At 43.8% G+C, this 15,331-nt stretch overlaps 3 long non-coding RNA genes across 4 annotated transcripts; 1 reads left to right on the top strand and 2 right to left on the bottom strand.

Annotated features, from left to right (window-relative positions):
• Positions 1–2,418: 2,418 nt before the first annotated feature.
• LOC120696840 lies at positions 2,419–4,826 on the bottom strand. The gene is made up of 6 exons (XR_005684306.1): positions 4,178–4,826; positions 3,423–4,094; positions 3,255–3,308; positions 3,053–3,157; positions 2,896–2,936; positions 2,419–2,806 (listed from the first exon to the last, which is right to left on the bottom strand). It is a non-coding gene; the product is annotated as an uncharacterized LOC120696840 (long non-coding RNA).
• Positions 4,827–5,811: 985 nt separating this feature from the next.
• On the top strand, positions 5,812–7,574 carry LOC120696832. Of its 2 annotated transcripts, none has more exons than XR_005684302.1 (3): positions 5,812–6,246; positions 6,356–6,434; positions 7,124–7,574. It is a non-coding gene; the product is annotated as an uncharacterized LOC120696832 (long non-coding RNA). The 2 variants fall into 2 exon arrangements; XR_005684301.1 differs by having other exon boundaries at positions 7,027–7,574.
• Positions 7,575–8,361: 787 nt separating this feature from the next.
• LOC120696825 lies at positions 8,362–10,642 on the bottom strand. The gene is made up of 2 exons (XR_005684300.1): positions 10,097–10,642; positions 8,362–9,446 (listed from the first exon to the last, which is right to left on the bottom strand). It is a non-coding gene; the product is annotated as an uncharacterized LOC120696825 (long non-coding RNA).
• Positions 10,643–15,331: the final 4,689 nt, after the last annotated feature.

Here is a 15,331-nt window from a genome sequence, read left to right as displayed (position 1 = left end):
CATTGGAATTAATTGAACAGGATGACAATCAATATGTTATTTAAATTTTTATTTTAAAAATTCAACATTTTAATACATTAGTTCAACATTTTGAAACATAATGATTCAACATTTCTACGTAAAATATTGATCTAGTTCATCTAAATTGTTGAACTAAAACTAATGAAATATTGAATCTATAGTATTTGGAAATGATGAGTACATTTTGAAAAGAGTAAATTGCACCCACCATACAATAACTTGTCAGGTGGGTGCAAATTGGTCCAACAATTTGTAAAACTAGGTGATGCCCCGCGCGTTGCTGCGGGTATTTGAGAGAGCTTTTCGGTAGATTTTTGTGTGGGACATAGTATTGATTTTCTCCAGTTCTTGACTTCTTGTGACTTAGAAAGGCAACATAATAATATATGAATGAAGAGGAACTTCATACAGTAGCCACTAGTCATCTCGCCCATGACACCGCCACCGCCGCCATTTACATCGTCGCCTTGGTGGACGGCATCAGACTGCGCGCCACCGCTTGTTCCCTCGTCGTCGTCGCTCTCCATGAGTCGGCGTTCCCAGTAGCGTGATCGTCGAAGATGTCGTAGTTGCTCGGACACGATTCGTCTGGTCCCGGGACAACTTTCTCGGCGGCAGCGGTGGTGGCCTGCTGCTGCTTCTTCCTACGTCCCTTCTTCGCCTTGCCGGTGACCCTGATGCGCGAGAGCATGGCGGTTGGTGAATGAATGTCTTGTTAGTGGAGCACTTGAGCCTTATGTTAATGTTAATGCCACTACGGTGACTGTTTGCATCTGCGTTGGTGGAGATTGAAGGAAGATCAAGTGGGCTGCTGATATTTATTGTTGGTATTTGGTGGAAGATGATGTGTGCTGACGTGGATTGCTAAGGATTGAGAGAAATCAGAGCGCATGGCGGTTGGTATTCCTTGAACGGATGGCAAAGATATAGTTGTGTACCTGAGATTGAACGGCTGAAACAAAAATGGTGACGTGGCTCAATGTGGTTTTAGAGAAATAGCAATCAATGATTGTGAGTGGGAATCATCTTCATAAGAGATATATATTCTCAATTTAGTGCAATAACTTGACAGGTGGGTGCAGATCGGTCCAACAACTTATAAAATAAACAATTTGATGCAATAACTTGGTAAATTGGTGCATTCACAGTCCAAACATTACACGGTAATATAACTAACACAAGGTCTCGATAAAGAGTATATTCACGTTAGAACAAATTATTAAGTATTATTTGACCATTGATTTTCGTGTTGCGCCTCCATGGCAATGTATTTGGCTAAGATAAAAACCCTCGCTGTTTCAAAAATTAATATCATGTCTTTACATTAATTCTTTTGTAGTGATTAAATTTTAATTAAAATTATTTAATTTTGATATTTAATATTAAAAAATTCACACTCACTGTTTTCGATATGTCTGATTATATGCACTATTAAGCTAAAAAAGCCAATATGTTGATACAAACTATTGGTATCTTTTAGGAGTTTGGTACATATATTTTTAAAGCCTCCTATATTCGCTAGAAAGGAAAAATGAGCTAAATAAAGTAATAATAAAAAACAAACATGAGCACTATTGTATACATGAGGAGAAGCGCAGAAGACACCTAAGATTTCAGGGTCTTTCTTATCGACTTTAGTGTTTCAGTGATGCTAATGGTACAATTCTAAATTTTGATTGAATTTGAACTAATAAAAAATTATACATAGTTGAAAAGCAACAACCGGATCACCATCAATAATTTTCATTTACAAAATTTAAGAATTATTAACGTTCATCTACTTTGCTTAATATGTTGCTGCTGTAATGGTGGTTAAATAATTTTTCATTTTTAATAGAATCATAATTAATTTATCATGAGAATAAATTTATTGGGGTCCATTGTGAAATGAAAATCTATGGTCAAATAATACGTTGCGACGTGAGTATACTCTTTATTGTGACCTGATATTATCAAGTACATTGTCGTGTAACATTTGGACTAAATTAAGTATTTTCTAAGTTGTTGGATGAATCTGGACCCAGCTATCAAGTTATTGTACTAAATTGAGCACTTTATAAGTTGTTGGACTAATTTGCACCCATATACCAAGTTGTTGTATGGTGGGTATAATTTACTCTTTTGAAAATAATAGATGAGAAATCCTTAGCAAAATCCTTAGCATATATAAAAAAGATTGGTCAAAAAAGTAGCTCCATTGCCCGGGCTGTCCCGCCTGATGACAGACGGCTGCCCAAACTAGTCAGTGATAGCTGCCGCTGCTGCTTTTGTTCATTGTCCTAGGCTCACAGCTCGTGAGGAGCATTTAGGCTACGAGTGCAGTGCGCGCGCCGCCGCGCGCGTAAAATTTTCCTGTGATTCCGTTTGGCAATATTTTTGTGTTTGCATTTGTCTAAATTTAGGTAGAGCCAATTTATTTAAAGAGTATAGTATATATAAGTAAAGATAGTGCATACATATTAATATACATAGAGATGTACATATATTATACTTGGGGTGTAGAAAAAGGATGAGGGAGGTAAAAGCTTGCACAGTGTTTTGGAAAAAAAATAAGAGAAAAGCTTGCACAGTTGAAGCTGCTAAATATTGCTCCTTGCACACACCACCGCACGCGTAAAGTGTTTGATCGATTTTGTTTGGCAATATTTTTTAATTTGCATTAAATGAATTTAGTTAAGAGAGCTGACGGATAATATATTTACTCATAATGGAACAGAGAGGTTCTTTCTACTTTATTTGATGTGCTTGGAGACGTCGTTCGCCTACTGGCAGATACGGTTACTTCCTGTAATTAATCATAAGAGTATTTGGTCTACAAAAGTATATTATTGGTTTACATGTAAGAAGAAAGGCTTTTTTTTTTGGTGTGGTTACCTAGTATTTATGCTTTCATTCTGCTGGTTCACGGTCTGAATCTGCAAGTGGACAGATAAATGGATTTAAATTGGCATTTGTATATTTGATTAGTTTAAGGTAGAAATAGAATGAAAGGAAAAAAGAAAGTGTAATATGGCTTGTTCTTTGTTTATACCTATGGTATAGTAGTCGTCGTTAGGGTTGATGTCATCCGAGCTGTTGCTGTAGTATCCGCTGTTGTTGTACTGAGCGGGATTTGAAGCTTCATCCTCTTTTTCAACTATAATAAAAAGGAATAAGTAGGAGGTAATAATATATTTCAGAGGTTATAATTAGTAGAATTGATGAACAAATGATTTATATAGTTAGAAACATACCTTCAACGATACGCTTGAAAGCTTCTCTAACCATGTCTGGGTCCTCATAGATCTCTGTTTGTTTGTTTTTTTAATAAGAAGGAATAATAAGAATAGTTATTATGTAGCATATGTGTTACATAAAAGAAGATAAATGAATACAAATTCAAAAGGTATGCTTGCTATTACTTGGGTCGTAATTTGTTGAAGAATCATGTACATCAGTGCATATGGAAGGGTCTGGAGCCTACTTTGCATCATTGCTGTGCTCGGATTGATAGTAGGCGCTGGTTTGCAATGCTACTGGAAATGCATGTGTAGTTGTGCTGTGCTGATGGTTATATGATATGCCTAGCTGTTGGGCAGTAGGAATGAAGTCTGTGCTATGTGCAAAGGTAATTGCAGTGCATATGCCAGTGCTGTGATCAAATGCAGAAGCTTGTATGTCACAATAAGGTAATAGCAGAGGCCCTGAAGATTCATTACTGAAGGCATGTGGGGGGAATACCTTCCATGTTAATTGTCACAGGGGTATTCCATGGAATTATCTGGGATCGATATTGATTTGTCCAAGGTGAGAGGTTAAGTTTGAAGTTCCATGGTTCTGTAAGAAAGAACCATGTCTCGTTGGTTCGGCATTGCGAATTCAAGGATGAAATCTGGTGGGAAGCATGAAATGTTTTTTGGCTGGAGTTGTGAACCACATGTATTTTTGGATAGCAATATAGATATCTTTTATCAGTGGTTTAGACGCAGGAGGAGGTACTGGTGTGGTCACAAGGGCATTCTGAAGCTCTGCCTATCCTTTGTAATTAGTTCTGTTGCCCCGATGTGTGCGATGGGTAAGTATCTAGGGGCTGCCTGTTAAAAGGGAACATTGTAGTTAATTACCTAGTAATAATAAATATTTGAGGAAGTAAAAAAATGTATGTAAAATTGTTTACCATGTGTAGTGAAGAAGGATCAATACAAATGAAAGCTGACAGGCTGCATAGAATCTATGGGAATCAAAAATTTGAATGCATCAGTTTGTGAGATCAAGATTAAATCCAGTAGTAAGGGGACTGTAAGTCTCAGTATTGGAAAAAAGGCACTACAAAGAAATAGAAATTTTATTCTGCAAAGCTATAGATTGTAAAAGAGGAACAAATAATAGTAACATAACGCTGCAGGCCAGAAGGGTAGAAACAGTGGAAGAATGAAAGGAACATCTAGCAAGATTCAAATAGTAAGAGTACTAAATTAAATCTAGATCTAATGAATACAGTTGCAAGCTAAGACTGTAGAGTTTAGAAGATTTAGGAATCTCTATTTTGTAAATCATGGAGTTGAAGGCTTGCAGCAAGTAAAAGTAGAGAATACACAAGAGATACGTGAGCCATATGAAGCAGAGCTAGGCTCTGCCGCCGTTGCTGGGCCTTTCGACATGAAGCGGAGATGCCCCTTCAGGCTAATCCTCTCCCTCTCACGCATTGGCATGCTAGCGTTAGTAGTAGCAGGGGTGCGTAGGTGGGCGGCGGATGGCGGACCGCGCGGGAAGGGCGGGGAGCGACGGCTGTGGCGGCGCCGGCCGTGACTGCGGCGGCGGCGCTCGCGGCTGCGCTCGCGGTTCTGACTCCGGCGCGCGGCAGCCGGCGGCGTGTGGTTCGTGGAACTACAGAGGAAATGGCAAACGGGGGCAATGGAGCAGGGGGGCCATAGGGAGGTGTGCGGAACCCGTCCTGCGCGCCGCTGGCACCTCCTTCGTGTGGCCGCCGCCGCGTCTTCCGGCCTCCTGCTCGTGCGCCGCCCGCGCCTGCCCGTGCACACCCGAGCCGCCGCCGCCGCCGCGGGGCCCATGGTCCCCCGCGTCGCGCGCAGCCGTGCTGGCCTGCCTCCAGCCGCGGCCTGGCCTGCACGCGCGCGCCTCGGCCTCGCGACGGGCGCCTTGCTCCGCACTGCTCGCCTCCCGCGCACTCGCACGCCCGCTCAGCCCCAGTCGCGCCCGCGCTGACGCCGCCGCCCGCCGCCGCTCGATCTGCGCCTCCACCGACCGACCTGCGGGCGCCGCCGCCGGATCCGGCCGCGGGGAGGAGTGGAGGAGCGGCGGCCGGCCGGATTTGGCTGGGGAGGGTGCGCCGCCGCCGGGGTGGAGGGGAGCTCGGGTTTGACTGATGGATCGATTCTTCGGGAGTTTTTTTTTACCGTTGGATGTGGAAATTACGGCGACGATTTTTTTATCGACGTGGATACCGTAGGAGGCCGCAGACCTTCGGGGCATTAACATATAGAAATCTGCAATGGTACCCCTAAATTTCACACTCCAACCTAATACTCCCTCCTTCCCTGTTTATAAGGCATGATGGAACATGACACGGTCTTCTAAACAACACTTTGACCATTTATTTATCATATATTATATCACTTTTGATTATAAACTTATAATCATTGTAAAATATATTTGATTATGAATCCAATCATATGAAATTTGCATTATAAAAATAAAAATTTAATAGTCAAATTATTGGTCAAAGATGACAATGTTTAAATCTTGATATACGTGTATGCCTTATAAACAGGGAAGGAGGGAGTATATTCAGTACCCTACATATGCTAACTCAATTGCAACGGTGCCCTGTATCCATCCCGTGCTCGCCGCCGCCCGCGCCCTCGCCCTGCACCAGCGTTCGCCCGCGTCCTCCGCTCCCCTGCACTGCAGCACGCGCCGGGCTGCCGCCGCCTCGCCAAGCGCCGGAAGCCGGTCGGCCCTTCCATCCCCACGCCGGTGGCCACGCCCCCTCCTCTTCCTCGCCGGCGACCGCACCCTCGCTCCTCCCCACATCGGCGGCCACGCCCTCGCTCTCCCCACAGCTGCGGCCGCGCCATCGTCGATCCCCAGCTCGGCGGGGAGGAGAATCCCGAGGCCGAGGTCGTAGAGCTGCAGGCCCAGACCGCGCTGGTGTTCCTCTTCTTCTTCAAGTCCAGCTGGTCCGCGTGGTTGCTGGTGTTCCTCTTCTGCGTTGGCGCTATCCAGGTACGCACCCAATTCCAATGAACTTGCATTGCTTCAGCTGATCCATGGAGCAAATGCCCTGGATTGCTTCACCTCATCTTTGATTCATCATTTACAGTTTTTTTTCCAGGGAATGGAATATTGGCGGCAGCTTGCTGGACGAGAGATCAGTTGAGCCCACTTCCAGCCTCCCAAGAACTGGATCAATGGTAAATTCATGGACTGGATGAGTATTACTTTATCTCAAATACATATGGATGCAATCTGACAAAAGGGACAAAAGCTCTTAATTCATAAGTAACTCAATTTATATTGCAAGTTAGTAGTGCAATAGTATTTGCTTAAGTTGATTAACATGGTTGCAAATTTCAGGAACTTGCTCTGTATCTAACCTACTAGTTAACAAGAACAGAACACATCAGAGGTGTACAGAAAAGGACCACATTTGTGCACACTAGTAATAGATAACACTACTGCATAGCGTTGGTGTAATCCTAGCATGTCACCAGCAGTGTTCGGAGTGTCTGGTCAATGTTGGCCTGGTCTTTAGTAGGTTGGTTGTTTGCTTAGCCGAGTTGGTTATTCAGTTCAGTGAGGCAGATAGTGTCACAGGCGTGTGCCTGAAGTTCAGGGCCACTAGGGCCATGTCCTCCGGCTGTTAAGGCAGATAGTGTCACTAGTATCTCTGTTGGGTAGCCCTGGTGCACATTCTGAAAAATAAATGAAAAACATGAGAGCTGAAAAATAAATGTAATAATATCATTCTATCTACCTCAACTATTTTTTGCCTATTTTCTATAGAGGTCGCCTATTTTCTCAGCATATATCCGAGGAGAGTCACCTCCTGTTCACTTCACCGTCAACGGACGGACATATGACATGGGGTACTACCTTGCAGATGGTATATACCCTGATTGGCCAGCATTTGTCAAGAGTGTCACGGGAAGCATTTGTAGCAGCACATCACAAGTTGCGTGACCAAGCTCGCCATATCCAACTTCAGAAGGATCTCATAGAGCACAACTGGATGCGATATGGTTCAATCTAGTTTTTTTTTCTTCTTTTGCTTCAGTTGTAATGCTTCAGAAACTGTAGTTTTTTCTTTTTTTCTTCTTTTGTAATGTTTATGATTGGACGAAATGAAATGATCTAGAGAAGTGGACTGAACTTTGCTGAAATGATCAAGAAATATGGAACACTTGATGCTAAAAGAACTGAAGTTCAATCTGATTCTAACACAGGGGGAAGGTATATTTGTTTACTGTTTTTCTTTATCTGATATAATGGATGTCTGTATCTGTATCTGCACAAACATGCTTGATGGATGTAAATCTGTACCATGTTGATCATGATATTTTCAGTGCTTCAACAAATTTCCACAGTTGATCTTTGTACAAATATATATCGGATGTCATCTCCTGGATCAGATAGTACAGGTAACTTAGCAACACGAGCTGTACTTCCTCAATGCAGTGAACAAGTGCTCCTGACGAACTGTTTTCTGGACTATGAATTCTGCACTATGAATTGAGGATAGGGTTTTCTGGACTGGGTTGTAACAGCACTGCAGAAATAACCGACAAGAGTCCATGTCATTTTCAGAGTCCATGTCATTTTCAGAGTCTGAGGATCTCTCTGACTTTTTTGAGACAGAATCAGAGGAGCAGGAAGAAGACAGCAAGGAACGCCCCTTATATCTGGATAGGCTGGATAAATTTTGCTAATGATACTAGATTGTAAATAACCGACAAGGTCATCTGAAATTTTGTGAACTGTGAAGGCTAGCTGATCGAGAAGACATACACACATTGACCAGAAAAAGAATTGTAAATATTTCTCTAGCTGATCGAGAAGACAAAATGGCTGATCGAGAAGTCATTATGAAAAACCTGGAGATAGCAGAATGCTGCAGCCCAGCTTTTTGCACCAGAATTAGAAGTAAAGCTGAACCAGAATTAGATGATCAGGGAAACATTTCTTAAGCATATTCAGTAGCAATTTTAGCAGGTACACAGCAAATATATTCAAGCTATGGGAACATTTAGTTTCTAGCAAATCAGAAACTAGCTGGTACAATGAAACCAAGATCATGATTCAGCTAAGAGATACTGTGTTCTCAAATATAAGTACATAAACTGTGTTCTCAAATATAAGTACATAAACTGTGTTCTCAAATATAAGTACAGAGACAATATTATTATGAACCATAATCCCAGATAACATTACAGCAGATATATAGACTGAAAGTCACAAGTCTTAACACAACCAGCTGAAATGAAACTCTCATTTCAAGCACAAGATCCCAGATTACATAGACCTCACTGACATGATTTGCCACCAACTTCCTCACTGAGTTGGTCCATGACGTCGAGACATCAACTTCTGAATTATATCTTCTTGTAGCACTTGATAGTACATTCGTTGCATGGGTAGACACTGATCAAGGTAAATGGCTAAAATGCGCTCGTCCTCTTCCTTCTCTTTCTTTTCAGCCTCGTTTTGAAGCCGTTGCTTATCCAGAGCCAACCTTTCCCTCTCTATGTCCAGCATCATCTTGCAGTGCTCGCGAGCTTCCTCTACCTTCACTTTCTCTATAGTAACAATTTCATCTAGCCGGGCCTTGCGCTCACCCTCTGTTTCCTTGAACAACTCAATCTTCAGAATAGATAGGTCATGCATCTTGGACATTTACTCAGAGGACGCTAAAGCAGCTTTCTTCTTAGCCTCTTTTGATGTGTCCCTCCCCATGGGACGTTTTCTTGATGGGCTGGTTGATGAGGACTTTTCGGGATGAAGATCGAAAATGTCTCGCTGCACACTGGGTGGGACATTTTCCCTGGAACCACTATTTTGAGCGGTGTCCATTTTCCTTTTAAGCTCCATCCATTTGGGCTCATCCTTCAGGATTTGCCAGCAGTGCATGAGCGTGAAATTGTGCTTCTCCACACTAGCAAAATCAGCAGCAGCAGCCACTGACTTATCTGCATCCGACATGCCACTAGGATTAGAACGGATCATCTCAGCCATGTATCCAGAGAACTTGCTTACTTCAGCCTTGATGTGATCCCAACGACTCATAATGGATTTTTGGGTCCTCGTCGGATGGCTGCCGCATTTGGAATTGTATCTGTTGAGCCTTGATATGATTTAAGGCATCCGATGTCGAAATGTGTCCACTACAGGACTATTGCATCTACTGCAAAAGCACCAAAAATGGCTATCTAGAGACACGTTAGCTAGCTAACCAACCAGAAAGCAAAGCACTAGCAGAAAATTTTCATGCTAAATATCTGAATTCTAACTTACAAATTAGCTAGCTAACCAACCAGAAAGCAAAGCACTAGCAGATTAGCAAAGCACTAACAAATTAGCTAGCTAATTAGCAAAGCACTAGCAGAAAGCAAATTAGCAAAGCACTAGCAGAAAACAAATTAGCAAAGCACTAGCAGATTAGCAAAGCACTAGCAGAAAGCAAAGCAACCAACGTTAGCTAGCTAACCAACCAGAAAACAACCACCATGACCCAACCTTGCAAGCAACAACATCTGAATTCTAACTAACATCACTAAATTTTCACAAAAGACAGACTTTATGGTACGCTGTCAACAATTTATGAGACAAAGCACTAGCAGATTGAGCTGTATGAAGCCAAAGGGAAAAAATTAGAGAAAAATTGGAGCTCAGCACTACGATAATCCGGTCTACTCACTTACAAATCCAACTGGTGCGTAGCATTGATTGATAATCCGGTCCGGCACTACTCACTAGTGAAAAATTTGCGAACTAATTTGAACCTAGGTGGCTCATCCACACAGCAGTAGAGCAGAAATCTAGATCTAATGATTTGCAGTAGAGCAGGAGAAATACTCACTTTGGAGGCGATTGGGCCGATCCGGTGCTCTCCAGAGATGCTGCCGTGGTGGGTGCGCGTCGCTATCGGGGACGGGCGCGGCTGGTGGTGCCGGCGGGACATGGATGGAGCGGCACGGCGCGGGGCGATGCTGGGCCGGCGCGGATGGAGGACGTGGGGGAGGCGGCGACGGCGAGAGGGAAGTGGCGAGGAGGGAGAGGCAGCGACGGCAAGAGGGAGATGGCGAGGAGGGGGAGGCGGCGACGGCCAGAGGGAGGCGGCGACGAGGGGGTTGCGGCGACGAGGGAAGGTAGCGGAGGAGAAGGACTCCCCAAAATTTGGGGGAGGGGACGGCGTCCCTGGACTTTGGAGGATGAGATCCCGGCTGCCGCTGCGGATGATTTTTGGAGGGAAAACTGGTACTGTAGCGGTTCAGGGTGGTTTAGGGGCCACCGTTGCAAATAGCCTTAAAAGGAGCGGATCCTCCTGGCGTTATCGTGTGTGGGAAAGCGGTCGCTGCTGTCTGCCTTTTGTTTCCGTGCGCAAAAAACAGCAGGCCGGGATAGAGCTCCTCGTGTTATGCTAATTGGGGTTTGGACTTTATAGATACAACTCTCATCTGTCACGCTACGCCAGCCATCGCGCGACTCTCCAGCCCCCCTCTCCCTCCCCCTCTACGGAAACCTTATTGGGTTACGACTCATGGTTACCTACGCATGCGGCCCACTCCTCCACGCCCGTGCTTCCCTCGCGTTCTCTCCCCTCCATCCCCTTGCCTGCTTTTTTATTAAATGATGCAAGTGTGTAAAAATATTTTAATCTTCTTCATATTATCCCATTTCGAGAACCAATTACACAGTTGTGTTCTATATATGTGACGAGTTGAACAAAACTACTTGCAAATATATGTTTTGGCGATGTTTGTAAATTGATAGTAATTTATGTGATGATTTTTCTGTTTTTCTATAGCAACTTATGTGTATATCAGCTCATTGTAAATTGGCCAGGGCAAGTACTCGGAGATGTTTCTAGGTGGGTTCAAAGGCCCGTGGAGAACAAAGCGTCCCGAGCCCTCACCAGGGCAAGTACTTGGAGATGTTTCCAAAGGTGGGGTGTATGGAATTTTTGTGCTGCTTCCGCTTGGTTAGGTTTTGTGAGAGTTAGGGGTATGTGTTTCTGAAAACTGAAATATTTCTTATATATCAGATTTTGACCAGGTACATGACTCCTTGATGATATTTTTAGATCTGACTGCTTAACCAAAACTCTTAGACTTAGCCTACACCTTGTATTCAAGGATATGCTCTAGACAATGGTTACTTTCATAGATTTAGTAAAAACCAAGATAATGCTCATGAGAGAGCGGTATTTGTGGTGGCACTTTCACTCTTGGCACGAGTCATTGTCTTTGCGACATGGAGCTTTGACTAGTGGCAGGGCTCCTAGGGCCCTGCACAAGTTTTGGCACTCGAACGTGGAGTGTATGCCGCTTGGGTGCCACGGGCAGCGCTTGCGAAGAGCTTGATTGAAGTGCTCCTAGGCCAGGGTGGCCCTTCTGCCTGCTGGCCGTGAGGAGCAATTGCCATGGAGGCTGGTTGATGATTGATCCTGGTGTTGGGGCGCTTTCAAGCCAGCCTTGCGTAGTCTTTGGGGATGCGGTAGTTGGAGGTGTGGCTGTAGGGTTCAGCCTCCTCTCACTCCTGTCGCTTGGAGATGATGGCATTGCTGGCATTGCGGTCAGTGTTGATGACGTTGTGGAGGTCGTTGTTAGAGTAGGTGTTCGAGTCGCCGCCTTGGTCTTGATGGTGTTCTACTACGTGGTGTCAGCGTATGTTACGCTTTTGGTTCCGTAGCCTGCGGTGCTCTTTCTCTACATTGTTTTCTTCATCCCCTAGCTTGAAGGTGACTGTGACACTTGGTGCGACTTAAGGAAGGTAATGGTTGATGTTGTTTCTTACTTCCGTTGTTGTTGTAGTCATCTCCATGTTGGCATCAGAGAGGTATTCTTCGAATTCATCTGAGTGGTAGTCGTTTTGAGGTTGACCTGTTCCATGGAGTTGTCGTCAGATTCATGGATCTCCATGATGTGCACCATGAGTACTTCCCAGAGAGGTCTCTGATGCCTTGGGTTTTTTCCCCTTCTAAGGGGACTAGTGATTTGCCTTCCTGGAGGGGAAGATCATCGACTTTGTGGTCGGGTTTTGGGTGATTTTGACTACGAGATTGCTTCTCCTAGCAATACACCGTCCTGCGCCCTGGAGGGTTGATCATATAGTCCTGCGCCCTGGAGGGTTGATCATATAGTCAGGACTGGGGCCGAGTTAGGTGGGTTTCGGACTTTACCTCCCAACTTTAGATCGGTTCGATCTCGAGTAGGAGCCCCCTGAAAATCAGTGGCTTCATCTTCTCCTTGTAGGAGTAGAGAGTCTAGGTCCTTTTCCAAGTCGAAGACGAGTTTAGAATTCATTACCTCCTAATATGCAGTGGTAGAATTGAGGAGTCCAATAGGGTAGGAGTCTGGCATGGGGAGTCCTAGCTCAACCCGGGCTCCGATATCATTCGACTGCTGCTCGAGTTCGTCGATTCTTTTGACCACTACTCGAGGTAGAGTCAAGATGGCAATGGATACCCGAAACTCGAGTACCCGACGGGTTTTACCCGATAAGAAGACGAGTATGGAATGAGTTTTCTACCCGTGGGTATGTTATTGGTTAAAATTTTGTACCCATCGGGTATGGCGGGTACGGATGTGGATATATACTACATATACCTGTCTATCCGCGGGTAAAAAATACCCGCAAAAAATAAGCTAGCCTAAGTGCGGCCTAACTCATTTTGGCCCATATAGATAATGAATTTGGCCCGATCCAATTTATATTAGCTTGTTGGAATGATGAGCCAATGAGCCATCTACCATATTTCTATTAGTTCGTGGCAATAAAGTTTGGAATGATTTATTTTGTATGTGAATGTCTATATTTATATGTAATTTTCGGGTATACTTTCGGGTACAGGTTACCCATCGGGTATAAATTACTCATCGAGTATGGGTATAGAAGCATTTTTCTACCCGTGTGCGGGTATGGGTAACCCGACGGGTAAAATTTAATCCTAACGGGTACGGGTGGGGCTGGCCACTACCCATCGGGTACATACCCGTTGCCATCCCTAAGGTAGAGGATAGATCGTAGGGGATCGCCGAGATCAAGAACACGATGGTGCAAGCAACACAAGATTTAAATAGGTTCGGGCCGCGAGATTCATAATACCCTAGGTCCCGTTATGTGGGTTATATTTTCTGAGTGTTGTATGAGGTGCATGTGCTAGGTTATGCTTTGGAGGGGTCCCTGTTGTCCGCCCTTATATAGCATAGGGGGGCATGATTACATGAAACCCTAGATCGGTATGAGCCTAAGAGTCCTTTCCGAGTACTACTCGGGTAGTTTCCTTCTATATAGACAATGCAAGTTCTAAGTCTACACGAGTAGTTACATGATGTATGGATATGGGACATGCCCCATCCTATATCTCATACAGATCTGTGCCACATCAGGTATCCCGTGGCCCCAGATCTAACAAGTGACGGACCTAGGATTGAAACTTAGGGTATGCCATGTCAAAATTTTAACATATAATTCGGTATTCGATACAATCTAAAAAAATTCGGTGCACAATAAAAAATTCCATGAGCAATTCGATATACAAGTAATTAGGTTTAATACTTGCATAGATTACAATATAAATAGTAGAAGCAAATTAAAGATGTGTTTGGTTGAGCTATGACTTTTGGAAAAGGTTTTATGAGCTGTGGGCTGTGGAAAAACAGCTATGAGAAAAGTAGAAGACTATTTGGTTGGGCAGCTGTGATTTTTGAGAAAACTATTAAGGGAACCCACATATCATCCACAACCATCCCGACGCGGCCTTCTCGAGGGAGGGGAGTGGCGTGGGAAGGGTGTGGAGCCTCAACGATGATGAGGGCAGTGAGACGCGCTCACCAGAGCAGGGCCGCGCAGCCACTGGACAAGGCTTGTGGCGCGCTGGCGGGATGGGAGGTGAGGGGCGCCGACGAGGAAGCGGTCGCAAGAGGGGGAAGAGAGCGACATAAAAAAGAACACAAACTGATATCTACATAATCAATGGCAGGTGGATAATTTATATGCCCAAAAGCCAGTAAAAGTAGGGGAAGGTGCTTTTGGATTGTACTAGTGAAAAGCTGGCTTTGAAAAAAAAAATCTTTCCACCGGTAGAAGCAAGACCAATTTTAGAAGATTGTAAACCATATCATAAATATAAAGACTCCCAGTTTGAACTAGAACTGAGAGGTCAACAAGATTGATAAGACCTTTGAAGCTATCCTCATGTCTAGTGTCATCAATATAATTGTCTAATTTTAATTCAAATTTTATCAATCCAAGTCAAAGAAGTCATTAAGATAGAAAAGTGCTGGCTTAAGGTATGCCACGGCATACTCTGGCCATTCTTTGGGTCCGCCAGTGGATCTAACAGGAGCCGCACACCATGTAGATCTGGTGGGTGGTGGTGGCGGCAGGCACGGGTGACGGTGGTGGTGCTTGGGAGGCGGGCTGGGGTGGAACATGATGAGCCCAAAGAAATTTGGCAGGCTCTCGGCATCTCGCACGCTCGACCTTTGGAATGGGTCTGAGTCCCCGGCCCTTCCGCTATATATAATGTACGATTTTGTAGTGGCAGGTGGGAGCATCACCCGCCCCTGCAAATTGATTTTTAGGGGCAGGTGACGCCCGTCCACCCCTGAAAATAGATTTGTAGGGGCGGGTGATGCCTCCACTCGTCGCTACAAATGATTTTCCAATTTATCCGAAAGTTTATTTAATGCATTAAAAAAACATAAAAATATGTGATTGTGACATGTAGAACTTAACAAAAATATCAAAACCATATTTTCGGTGTATGTAATGAGTACTATAAAAGTTTCAAAACCATAATGTGTACCTAACACATACTACTATTTCATACCACTCAAAACTCACATTGTGTTTTCAATACTCCCAATCATTATATGTATTGAAATATGTTTGTCGTATTTTTCCTAGTTCTATATGTCACAATATACTTGTGGTAAAAATTTCATTTTTTTCGATGTGTTTTGCTATTTCTTTTATATTAAATTAATTTTTGGTACAAACTGGAATATCATTTTTTGGTACATGTAGAACTTACAAACAATATCAAAACCATATTTCAGTGTATATATTGGATAAAAGTGTTGAAAAC

This window comes from Panicum virgatum, chromosome 1K (genome assembly GCF_016808335.1).
Source record: "Panicum virgatum strain AP13 chromosome 1K, P.virgatum_v5, whole genome shotgun sequence".
In the NCBI taxonomy this organism is placed as follows: Eukaryota; Viridiplantae; Streptophyta; class Magnoliopsida; order Poales; family Poaceae; genus Panicum; species Panicum virgatum.
This window is presented reverse-complemented; position numbering and strand designations above follow the sequence as displayed.